Here is a 13101-nt window from a genome sequence, read left to right as displayed (position 1 = left end):
TTGCTATTTTGAGAGAAGCCTCTAGTGAACACTATGGCCCCAGGGTCTACTCCACACCATATTTTCAGCCTTACACTCTTTTACTTCGTTGCACTTTCCGCCTTCAGATCTCACTTTGCAAACAATCTTGAAGGGATTGACAACCCCTTTGAAGTGTTGGGTGCAAGCTTGTTTGTGTTTGCGCAGGTACTCTGGACTTGACGAGACCCTCCTTCTTGATCGATACCTTGGTTCTCAAACTGAGGGAAATACTTACTGCTCCTGTGCTGCATCACCCTTTCCTCTTCAAGGTAAAAACCAACGCAAGCCCAATCTCCGTCAACGTGTCAATTTCTGGCACTGTTGATTGAGAAGTAGCAGAAGGATTTCTCGCGTCGTTGCCAGGGAGGAAGATCAAGTCAAGAACTCATCCAAGTAAGTGTCGCGGACTCATCTCTTGCATTTACTTTGTTTGCCAGTTGCCTCTCGTTTTCCTCTCCCCCACTTCACCAATTTTCCTTTTTCATTCGCCTTTTTCGTTCGCCTTTTTCGTTCGCCTTTTCGTTCACCTTTTTCTCGACCGCTTTTTTTTGCTTGTGTGCTTGCTTGCTTGCTGAAGTCACCATGAATGAAAACACCAAGCTTTGTGACTTCTCGAATACTAATAATAATGATTTTATTAGTACTCCGATTGCTCCCGCCACTAGTGTGGAGTCATACGAAATCAATGCCGCTTTGCTGAATCTTGTTATGAAAGAGCAATTCTCTGGCCTTCCTAGTGGAGATGTAGCATCCCATCTCAATACCTTCATTGAGCTTTGCAATATTCAAAAGAAAAGAGATGTGGATAATGACGTGATTAAATTGAAGCTTTTTCCTTTCTCGTTGCGAGATCGCGCAAAAACTTGGTTTTCTTCTTTGCCCAAAAATAGTATCGATTCTTGGGATAAGTGCAAAGATGCTTATATATCCAAGTATTTTCCGCTGGCTAAGATCATCTCTCTCCGTAATGATATCATGAATTTCAAGCAACTTGATCATGAGCATGTTGCACAAGCTTGGGAGAGAATGAAATTAATGATTAGAAATTGTCCCGCTCATGGCTTGAGCCTTTGGATGATTATTCAAATCTTTTACGCTGGCTTGAATTTCTCTTCTAGAAATATCTTGGACTCCGCCTCAGGTGGAACGTTCATGGAAATCACGGTAGGATAAGCCACAAAGCTCTTAGACAACATCATGACAAACTACTCTCAGTGGCACACTGAAAGGTCACCCACTAGTAAGAAGGTACACGCTATAGAAGAAATTAACTCGTTGAGTGCTAAGATGGATGAGCTAATGAATTTGGTTGCTAGTAGAAGTGCTCCTTTGGATCCTAATGATTTCCTTTGTCTTCTTTGCTTGAGAGTAGCAACGCTAGCTTGGACGTTAATTTTGTTGGTAGGAATAACTTTGCCAACAACAACGCTTTTAGAGTAAACTATGTTCCTAGGCCTTTTCCTAGTAACTCCTCTAATAACTTTGGCAACTCCTACAACAATACTCATCGAAATTACAATAGATTACCCTCTGATCTAGAGAGTAATATCAAAGAGTTCATCAACTCTCAAAAGATTTTCAATGCGTCCATAGAGGAAAAACTACTCAAAATTGACGATTTGGCTAAGAGCGTTGATAGGATTTCTTGTGATGTTGATGTTTTGAAAGTTAGATGTGCTACTCCCAAAATCAACATGGATGAAACTTTGAAAGCTATGCGTGTTTCCATGATTGAGAGCCAAGAATAAACCGCCCAAATTCATGCTAGACATGAATGGCTTAAAAATGCGTGTTCTCGTGATGAGAATCTCGAAGATCTTAAAGTGCTTGGTGTGACTCCCATTGAATCTTTGTTTTCTTGTGTCGAACCTAATGATTATGGGGCTGGATATGAATCCACTTTGGTTGAAAAGTGCCCCAATGATTCGGAGTCCATCTATCTTGATGCTAAAAGCATTAAAAGTGGAGTAGAAGACGTTAAAACTTTGAGTAGTAATGAAATTACTATCGTGGATTTCAAGGAATTCAATTATGATAGTTGCTCCTTGATTGAATGCATTTCTTTGATGCAATCCATGTTGAACTCTCCACACGCTTATAGCCAAAACAAAGCCTTTACCGATCATATCGTCGAAGCTATGATAAAAGCTCTTGAAGAGAAACTTGAATTGGAAGTCTCTATCCCTAGAAAGCTTCATGATGAGTGGGAAACTACCATCAAAATCAAAATCAAAAACTATGAGTGCAATGCCTTGTGTGATTTGGGTGCTAGTGTTTCTGCGATTCCAAAGTCTGTATGTGATGTTCTGGGTTTTAATGAGATTGAAGAGTGTTCTCTTAATTTGCATCTTGCTGATTCTACTATCAAGAAACTCATGGGAAGGATCAATGATGTTCTTATTATTGCAAATAGGAACTATGTACCCATGTATTTCATTGTGCTTGACACTGATTGCAATCCTCCATGCCCTATTATTCTTGGTAGACCTTTCCTAAGGACTATCGGTGTTATCATCGATATGAAGGAAGGGAATATTAGATTTCAATTTCCTTTAAGGAAGGGCATGGAACACTTTCCTAGAAAGAAAATAAGATTGCCTTATGAATCCATGATGAGGGCTACTTATGGTTTGAGCACCAAAGACGAGGATACGTGATTCTATCGCTTCTATGCCTAGCTAAGGGCGTTAAACAATAGCGCTTGAATTTATCTTTTTCTTTCTATTTTGTTGCGTCCACACTTTCATAATTCTGTTGTGATTGTGTTTTTTGTGTTTCTTTTTGTGTTTGAGCCAAGCAAAACCTTTATGATTAGTCTTGGTAATGGTTGTTCGATCCTGCTGGAAAAAGACAAAAAAAATTCGCTCACATGATGATTTTTCATTTTTATTCAGAAAGAGATTTTGAGTTGATTCTTTTTTCTGCTGATTGATATGCTTTTTCCCCAGACCTTCGTAATGTTTCATATTTTTTGAGGTACCATAAGTATACGAAGTATACAGATTGCTACACACTGGTCTGTTTTTGACAGATTATGTTTTTGTTGAGTTGGTTACTTGTTTTGATGAAACTATGGTTAGTATCGGGGCGTACTAGCCATGGGAAAGTGAGAATAAAGTAGCCCATCATCAATATAGATGGAATTAAAGTTTGCTACAGTACCAAAAGAAGTGGTAGTTTGTTTTCTTGTACTAATGTTATCACAAGTTTCTGTTTAAGTTTTGTGTTGTGAAGTTTTCAAGTTTTGGGTGACGTTCTCATGGACAAAGAGATAAGGAGTGGAAAGAGCTCAAGTATGGGGATGCCCAAGGCATCCCAAGCCAAATTCAAGGACACCAAAAAGCCTAAGCTTGGGGATGCCCCGGGAAGGCATCCCCTCTTTCGTCTTCAATCCATCGGTAACATTGCTTGGAGCTATATTTTTATTCACCAGATGATATGTGTTTTTCTTGGAGCGTCTTGTACCATAGGAGTCATTTCTTTTTTTTGTCACAATCATCCTTGCTGCACACCTTTTTGAGAGAGAGAGACATGCACTCATCATGGTTTTGCTAGAATGCTCATAGTGCTTCACTTATATCTTTTGAGCTAGATACTTTTGCTCATAGTGCTTCATTTATATCTTTTAAGCTAGATACTTTTGCTCTTGTGCTTCACTTATATCTTTTGATCTAGATACTTTTGATCTTGTGCTTCACTTATATCTTTTAGAGCACGACGGTGTGCTATTTGGTAGTTGGCTTATGCTATGAAAGTAGTCCCATGTGCTAGGTACCCAAAGAGGATGCAAAAACCTCCATCTTCATGTGCACTGAGTAGAAAAAAAAGTTTTGACTCCTCTCAATTAGTTTTGAGACATGGATTCGGTAACATAAAAAGCTATGTTAGTAGAGTGTTGTGAATCTAGAAATACTTGTGTTGGAGTTAGTGATTCCCGTAGCATGCACGTATGGTGAACCGCTATGTTAGGAAGTCAGCGCATAATTGATCTATTGATTGTCATCCTTTGTGTCGAGATCGGGATCGCGCGATGGTTTACACCTACCAACCCTTCCCCTCGGAGTATGCGTTTAGCACTTTGTTTCGATTACTAATAAAAACTTTTGCAACAAGTATGTGAGTTCTTTATGACTAATGTTGAGCCCATGGTATAGATGCACTTTCACCTTCCACCATTGCTAGCCTCTCTAGCGCCGCGCAATTCTCGCATGTGCACAAACCCACCAAATTCCTTCCTCAAAACAGCCACCATACCTACCTACTATGGCATTTTCATAGCCATTCCGAGATATATTGCCATGCAACTACCACCGTTCCGTCTCATGACTTGTGTTGTCACTCTCATATTGCCATTGCCTGATCATACTAGATCGTTGCACATCCTGGTACACCGCCGGAGGCATTTCCTATGGAGTCATCACCATTGTTATCTTCGAGCTGTGAGTAAATAGAAGTGTGATGATCATCATTATTAGAGCATTGTCCCATGTGAGGAAATAAAATAAATAAAAAAAGAGGCCAAAGAGCCCAAAAAAAAGAAAAAAAAGAAAAAAAGAGGCCTAAGAGCCCAAATAAAAAAATAGAAATGAGAGAAAAAGAGAGACGGGACAATGCTACTATCTTTTTCCACACTTGTGCTTCATAATAGCACCATGTTCTTCATGATTGAGAGCTTCTTGCTTTGTCACTACCATATGCTAGTGGGAATCTTTGTTTTATAACTTGGCTTGTATATTCCAATGATGGGCTTCCTCAAAATTGCCCTAGGTCTTCGTGAGCAAGCAAGTTGGATGCACACCCACTAGTTTTCCTTTTGAGCTTTCACATACTTATAGCTCTAGTGCATCTCTTGTATGGCAATCCCTACCCATTCACACTAATATCTATTAATGGGAATCTCCATAGCCTATTGATACGCCGAGTCAATGTGACCATCTCCTCCTTTTTGTCTCACAACCACCACCACACTCTATTCCACCTATAGTGCTATATCCATGGCTCGCGCTCATGTATTGCGTGATAGTTATAAAAAGTTTGAGAAAGTAAGAGTGCGAAAACAATTACTTGGCAAATTCTGGGGTTGTGCATGATATACATTAGTTGTGTGAGGATGATGGAGCATAGCCAGACTATATGATTTTGTAGGGATAACTTTCTTTGGCCTTGTTATTTCGAAAGTTCATGATTACTTTGCTAGTTTTCTTGAAGTATTACTGTTTTCATGTCAATAGCAAACTATTGTTTTGAATCTTATGGATCTGAACATTCATGCCACGTGAAAGAAGTTGCAAAGGACAACTATGCTAGGTAGCATTCCACATCAAAAATTCATTCTTTATCACTTCCCTACTCGAGGACGAGCAGGAGTTAAGCTTGGGGATGCTTGATACGTCTCCAACGTATCTATAATTTTTGATAGTTTCATGCTATTATCTTGTCAAACTTTGGATGTTTTGCATGCCTTTTATTTATTTTTGGGGACTAACTTATTAATTCACTGACAAGTGTCAGTTCCTGTTTTTTCCATGTTTTTGACCCCTTTCAGAGGAGATTTTGAAACGGAATCCAAACGGAAGAAAATCCCCGAAAAGATTTTTTCTGGAACGGAAGAAGATCGGGGGACTTGGGAGCCAAGCCAGAAGAGCCCCAAGGGCCCCACAAGCCCCCACCTCACGGCCAGGGGGCCCGTGCCATGCAGGCTTGTGGGCCCCCTGGAGGTCCCCTGACCTAGATCTTGCGCCTATATATTCCCAAATATTCCCCAAAAATCAAGGGAGCATCGTAATCACTTTTCCGCCACCGCAAGCTTCTGTCTCCGCAAGATCCCATCTGGGGCACGTCCTGGTGCCCTGCCGGAGGGGGATTCGAACACGGAAGGCTTCTCCATCAACACCATGACCTCTACGATGATGCGTGAGTAGTTCACCATAGACCTACGGGTCCATAGCTAGTAACTAGATGGCTTCTTCTCTCTCTTGGATCTTCAATACAAAGTTCTCCATGATCTTCACGGAGATCTATCCGATGTAATCTTATTTTGCGGTGCGTTTGTCGAGATCTGATGAATTGTGGATTTCTGATCAGATTATCTATGAATCTTATTTGAGTTTCTTCTGATCTCTCTGATGCATGCTTTCATATCCTTGTAATTCTCTTCGAGTTGTGGGTTTTGTCTGTCCAACTAGATCTATGATTCTTGCAATGGGAGAAGTGCTTGGTTTTGGGTTCATACCGTGCGGTGACCTCACCCAGTGACAGAAGGCGTAGCGAGGCATGTATCGTGTTGTTGCCATCAAGGGTAAAAAGATGGGGTTTTCATCATTGGTTTGAGATTATCCCTCTACATCATGTCATCTTGCTTAAAGCATTACTCTGTTCGTCATGAACTCAATACACTAGATGCATGCTGGATAGCGGTCAATGTGTGGAGTAATAGTAGTAGATGCAGAAAGTATCAGTCTACCTGTCTCGGACGTGATGCCTATATGCTAGATCATTGCCTTAGATGTCGTCTTGACTTTGCGCGATTCTATCAATTGCTCGACAGTAATTTGTTCACCCACCGTGATACTTGCTATTTTGATAGAAGCCTCTAGTGAACACTATGGCCCCCAGGATCTACTCCACACCATATTTTCAGCCTTACACTCTTTTACTTCGTTGCACTTTCCGCCTTCAGATCTCATTTTGCAAATAATCTTGAAGGGATTGACAACCCCTTTGAAGCGCTGGGTGCAAGCTTGTTTGTGTTTGCGCAGGTACTCTGGACTTGACGAGACCCTCCTTCTAGATCGATACCTTGGTTCTCAAACTGAGGGAAATACTTACTGCTCCTGTGTTGCATCACCCTTTCCTCTTCAAGGGAAAAACCAACGCAAGCCCAATCTCCGTCAACGTGTCAATTTCTGGCGCTGTTGTTTGAGAAGTAGCAAATCAATCGGTCTAAATCTCGTTTAGCTAACTTTTTTGAGCATTATTCTTTCATCTCTAGCATCGAATCTTTGAAGGTTGAAGAAGCCCTTCAAGACCCAGATTGGGTGAATGCCATGCACGAAGAGTTACACAACTTCCAGAGGAACCAAGTATGGACGCTTGTTGAAAAGCTCGAAGGCGAGCAAATCATGATTGGTACAAGGTGGGTGTTTCAGAACAAGCAAGATGAAGATGGACAAGCTGTACTCAACAAGGCGCGTCTTGTAGCCCAAGGACACACTCAAGTCGAAGGTATGGACTACGGTGAGACTTATGCACCTGTTGCTAAACTTGAAGCCATTCACATTCTTCTAGCTTATGCCAACCACCATGATATTACTCTTTACCAAATGGATATCAAAAGTGCTTTTCTCAATGGAGAAATTGAGGATGAAGTTTATGTTAAACAACCTCCTCGATTCATGAACCCTAAGAAAGCTAATAATGTTTACAAACTTTGTAAAGCTTTATATGGTCTTAGAAAAGCCCCTAGAGCGTGCTACAAATGCCTAATTAAGTTTCTTATTGAAAAGGGTTTCGAGGTTGGTAAAATTGAGGCAACCTTATTCACTAAAGGAGTTAATGGAGAACTGTTTGTATGCCAAATATATGTGGATGATATTATCTTTGGTTCTACTAACCCAAATTTTAATGAAAAGTTTGGAAATTTGATGTTAGAGAAGTATGAGATGTTCGTGATGTGTGAGCTAAAATTCTTCCTTGGATTGCAAATCAAACAATCGAGAGAAGGTACATTTATCTCTCAAACCTAGTACACCAAGGACTTAATCAGGAAGTTCAACATGCAAGAATGCAAAGGTATGAGAACCCCCATGCCTACTAGTGGACATCTTGACCTCACAAAGGAGAACAAACCATTTGATCAAAAGGTTTATCGATCAATGATTGATTCATTTTTATACTTGTGTGCCTCCCATCCTGACATCATGTTGAGTGTTTGCATGTGTGCCCGATACCAAGCAGCACCAAAAGAGTGTCATCTATTGGTTGTGAAAATGATAGGGAGATACCTCATACATACACCAAACTTTGGCATATGGTATCCCAAGGGATCTTCTTTTAATATTGTTGGCTATTCCGACTCGGACTATGCCAGAGACAAGGTTGACAGAAAATCCACCTTGCGTACATGTCAATTTCTTGGGAGATCGCTTGTGTCTTGGTCATCCAAGAAACAAAATTCGGTATCCTTATCTACTGCTGAAGCTGAATATATAGTCGTTGTATCATGTTGTGCACAATTACTTTGGATGACTCAAACTCTTAAGGATTATGACATTCATGTTAGAAAAGTTCCATTGCTATGTGACAATGAAAGTGCTATTAAAATTTCCTATAATCATGTGCAACATTCTCGAACAAAACACATCCAAGTGTGACATCATTTCATTCGTGATCATTTCATTCAAGGTGATCTATACATTCTCGAACAAAATTGCATATTAGCATGTTCGTACTCACAAACAATTAGCTTATATCTTTACCAAACCACTTGATGAGAAAGTGTTTTGTCATTTGTGGAGTGAGTTGAACACCATTGATGCTTCAAACCTGAGCTAGACTCACTCGGGTGCATGCAAGGGCATGAGCTTGATTGCCCATTCCATGATGCCATTGATATGACTACCTTATATCTTGGAAACTATGCTCCCTTCTATTGCATCTAACCTTTTGTAGGTACTTGGAAGAAATACACCTCAAAAGATTGCCATAAACTCACATCAAAAGCAATCTTGACATGGCCAAATATCAACAACCCCTTCTTCAGGGATGAAAGAAGAAGACAACAAAATCATATCCTTGCCTATCATTTGATGAGTTCAATCACTCTAGTCATTTGGATATATTACGTTCTTCCTTGCATGACTAACCATTTGTCGGGACCCCGATCCTAAGCCATAGGAATCCAACCTGTAACACATCGCATCCCTTTGTGGTCTCGCGCACGGTTAACTCCACGGCTGCAGCCTTACCTTAGCCGGGACCGTTTGCGTGTTTTGACTCACGTATGCGAAGGTGTCGCTAGCAATCCAATGTCAAAGAACCCGGATCGACATGTCTAGTCATGAACCAAAGTGGCAGTACCGCACAAGGACAGGCATACATGACCCAACAAAGCAGGTGTCGGTCATCAGCGAATGTAGACGAGTCATAGAAAGCTACAAGGACTCCATTACATCGCGTGACATTTCCGCAAAGGGGACAGACACAGCAGCTAAGAAGGACACATGTCGGTCAACCATTGTGTCCAGAGCAGTAGCGAACTACCAAGGCTCGTTGGATCACAAAGGGGCATTTCCTTGTAAGGAGTGCTACTAAAGTTCACGACTAAGTAATCGAACCCCATACATATCAAGTATGACACACGTACGCATGGCATACCGATATGTATAGATACATCGATGGCATCACAACATAACCATAAACATACAACCTTTATTTAAGAGGCTTGGAAGAGCCACACACATAATATTACACATTAAGGGTCTCACGACCCATAATAGCAGTCATACAATTACAAGCCAGCGGAAGAGTTTAAACTGTCTGAGTACAGACAGGGCAACTAGAAGGCACATGGCCTGACTATACTACAGAGCCGACGTAGGGCCAGATCGTAGCTGGGACACCAGCTACTCGTCGTCGTCGATGTCTACGAAGAACCCTCCATTAGGGTCATTAGCAACCTCTGCAACATTTATTAAGCAAACATGAGTACGAAAGTACTCAGCAAGACTTTAGGACAACTAACTACTCATGCAAGGTATCAAAAGGGGTATTGTGGGGTTTCATGCGGAAAGCCAACATTTGACTCGTGGCTAGACAACTTACATTTTTAAATAATTTTGACAACTTGATTTCTCGCACACGAGTCCAGTAACACCACAACAATACACTATCGTGGAATCATTCCGTCTCCATACGGAAATGTCGTCCACGACACTCACGCTTATCTTGGCAATTTTATGAGTAGCCATTGAAGTTATCTATGAACAACATATGTCTCCAAGTAGTCCATATCCGCGGACGCGGCTATTCGAATAGATCATAACCCTGCAGGGGTGTACTTCGTCACACACGCTCTCGCCACTTATCGCCATGTGCACGTCATGCACCTCGGCAACCTTCAAGCGGAAGCCCAGCGAGGGAGTCGGCCACGACCGTTAACCACACTAGTACCTAGTCCAGGTTTATCGCCTATCTGAGAGTAACTCGTACGGAAGTCCAGCCGAGGTTTCCGCCACGGCCTCAAACGATGTGCGCAGGGTTCCCAAGCCCACCATCCGGGTGCCACTTGGTACACCGTGCCACTGCCTACCGCATCACGGTCCACCTCTCAGGTCAGCACCATGCACGGCCTCCAGCATTACTATAAACACCAGAAACTACTTGCAACTCCTGGACCGAGTACTACGCGATTAATAGGCCGAGCGGGGTCATATTTCAGGGCCTAGCATGTGGTAGTATCTAGTCTTGGATTACATACACGGAACTCAGTTCCTAAGTACGGTTCCAATGAAACAACCCGCCATGTACTCCTACACAGCCTTTCGTCGGTACCTTTACCAAATCAAGTTCAACACACATCCTTTGCTCACCGAACACATTCCACATTTCTGTTCATCTCCCGGATGACAGACCATACACAACTCTAAGCATAGCATGCATAGCAGGATAAGGCACATCATAGCTCAAGCAACTACCAGGTATGCTAGGTTGCAAGGTTCGGCTATTTACTGTGACAAAGTTAGGTCATGCAAAGGAAGTGGGTTCAACTAACGTGGCAAAAGCAGTGGAAGCCTTTGATCCTAATGCAATAAATAAGTGCAGGAGCAAGAACATGGGAATTATCGGGATGATCAAAGGGGTTGCTTGCCTTGTTGCTCAGAGGAGGAACGATATCCATCAGACGGATATTCGGTGGAATCCGGGGGTGCGGAGCCTACCGAAATGAATGGCAACATTAAATAACAATCATATGCACTCAAAATGATGCATGAGCATGGCATGAGAATGCAAGGTGATAAGTTATTATTTTTAACATGTATTAGGTTTAGAGTTGATTTGAATCACATTCAAATATCAATTCAAACGGGGTATTCTCGGATACCGTTTTAATTGATTCGACCTGATGCTCAGATCAACTTGATGTTAGCTTGCATGATATGTCATGTTATGGTACTGATTTGTAACTAGGACAGTGTGTGATCATTGCAAACATAATGAAATTTGAATATTTTTGCAAATTCCATTTAAAAAGTGATTATAAGAATTGAATTATTCCTTATTCCACAATTTAGGGTTCTGTAACTTTTTCAAACATAGTTGAAAATAGCATAATCAAAATCCTTGAATTTTTCTGATACTTTTTCATATATAAATTATTTTCATTGGAGTTACAGATTAATTTCTATGATTTTTACAAGTTTTAGCAATTTCTTGGAATTATTTCTATACTGGAAATTCTATTTATTGCATGAGACTGACGTCAGCAGGTCAGCCGACCTGTTCAGGTCAAACCTGACAGGGGGGACCCACTGGTCAGCCTCTCTGGGACTAATCCCGCGCTGACCGGTCCTAATTGGGGTTTGACTTGGCCTTGGGCCCGCTTGTCAGCGAGTGATTAAGCCCTGAGCTGCTGGGTTAGCTTTGCCACGTCGACCCCCACCGGAGGGTGGTCGCCGGCGACCAGGCCCGCGGCGGAGGGCTCGCCGGAGGCGACCTAAACAGCGCTGCACGGCACCAATTCGAACGCGGTTTGCAGCTACGGCACGCTGGCGAAGTGGCCGATCTGGCAGGGGCATCAGGGGAGGCTAGGGTCGCCGGAAGAGGCGCCGGCGACGAGCCGGAGCAGCGGCCGAAGCTCGGCCTTCTTTGAGAGACGGCTCTAGGGCACGGGGAGGGCAGCTGGAGGGCTCATCACGCTCCTGGAGGCTCCAGGAGCTCGAATCCTAGCTCGAGCGCGTGGATCGGACACCACAGCGACGGTAACGACATGGCCGGCGGCGAGGAGCTCTCGGCCTTGGTGGGGAACTAGGCTACGATGCACGGGAGAGCGTGGGGCGAGAGGGGAAACGACGACGAGCTCACGGCGGTTCCGGTGGTGCTGTTGAGGGGCTCGGGGATGCGCCGGAGGGAGCGAATCGACGGGAGAGGTCCGGCGGCCGGAGGTGGAAGACGACGGTGGTGGGGGCGATGCAGAGCTTGGGGAAGCTTCGGCTTCTGCAGAGATGACCAGGGCGACGAGGCGGAGCTAACGGACTACTCGGAGGAGGGTTCCCATGGCTAGAGGTGCTGCGGCTCAAGCTCGAGCTCGGCTCCAATGGCGGCAGCAGGAGGGAGGGCAAGATCCGAGAGGAGAGGAAGAACGGTGTTGGGGAATGGATAGAGGAGACCCTGGGGAGCTTATCCCCGGCCTTGCTAGCACGAGGCGGTGGCCAGGCAGGCGCACAGGTGCGTGGCCGCACCGGAGGAGGCGGCGGCCACCTCCTGCTCCTACTGGCGCGAGGGAGGGGACGATCCAGGGAGATGGGCCGGGCCAGGCTAGGCGACAGGTAAGGGTTTCCCATTTTTTCTGTTTTTGTTTTTCTGTTTTGCTAACTATTGTTTTGCTAATTATTTCAGCTCCAAAACAAAAAGTAAAAACTATTTTAGACCTCCTGAAATATTGTTATAATATTCCCAACCATTTCCAAAGTTTTCAACATTTTTGAAAATTTATAGTTCCTCATTTCAAATTTAAAATTTGAAACCAGTGGCTTTTTGCATTAGTTTAAAATGCTTAACGTGTCAAGAAAATTGTATTCTCCAATGCTCATTTACTTTCATGATTTATCAAAAAGTTTGAACATTTCTTGAGGCCATTTTGGGTTCATTGATTTTAACTAGTTTGAGAAATCCTTTATTTGAAATAGTGGCTAGGGTTTTGAGTTTTCCTTTGCCACTTTGTTGTTCTTGTTGAAAAAATCTTAGATGCAAATGCAAAGAAGACATGAGCACAAGGCTAACTTGCTTAAGGGTTAGGGATGTGACAACTCACCCCCACTCAAAAGAATCTCGTCCCGAGATTTAGAAGTCGTCGGGAATAAC

The sequence above is a fragment of the Hordeum vulgare genome, chromosome 1H, assembly GCF_904849725.1.
Source record: "Hordeum vulgare subsp. vulgare chromosome 1H, MorexV3_pseudomolecules_assembly, whole genome shotgun sequence".
In the NCBI taxonomy this organism is placed as follows: domain Eukaryota; kingdom Viridiplantae; phylum Streptophyta; class Magnoliopsida; order Poales; family Poaceae; genus Hordeum; species Hordeum vulgare.
The sequence above is the reverse complement of the archived record's forward strand: the minus strand, read 5'-3'. Positions refer to the sequence as shown.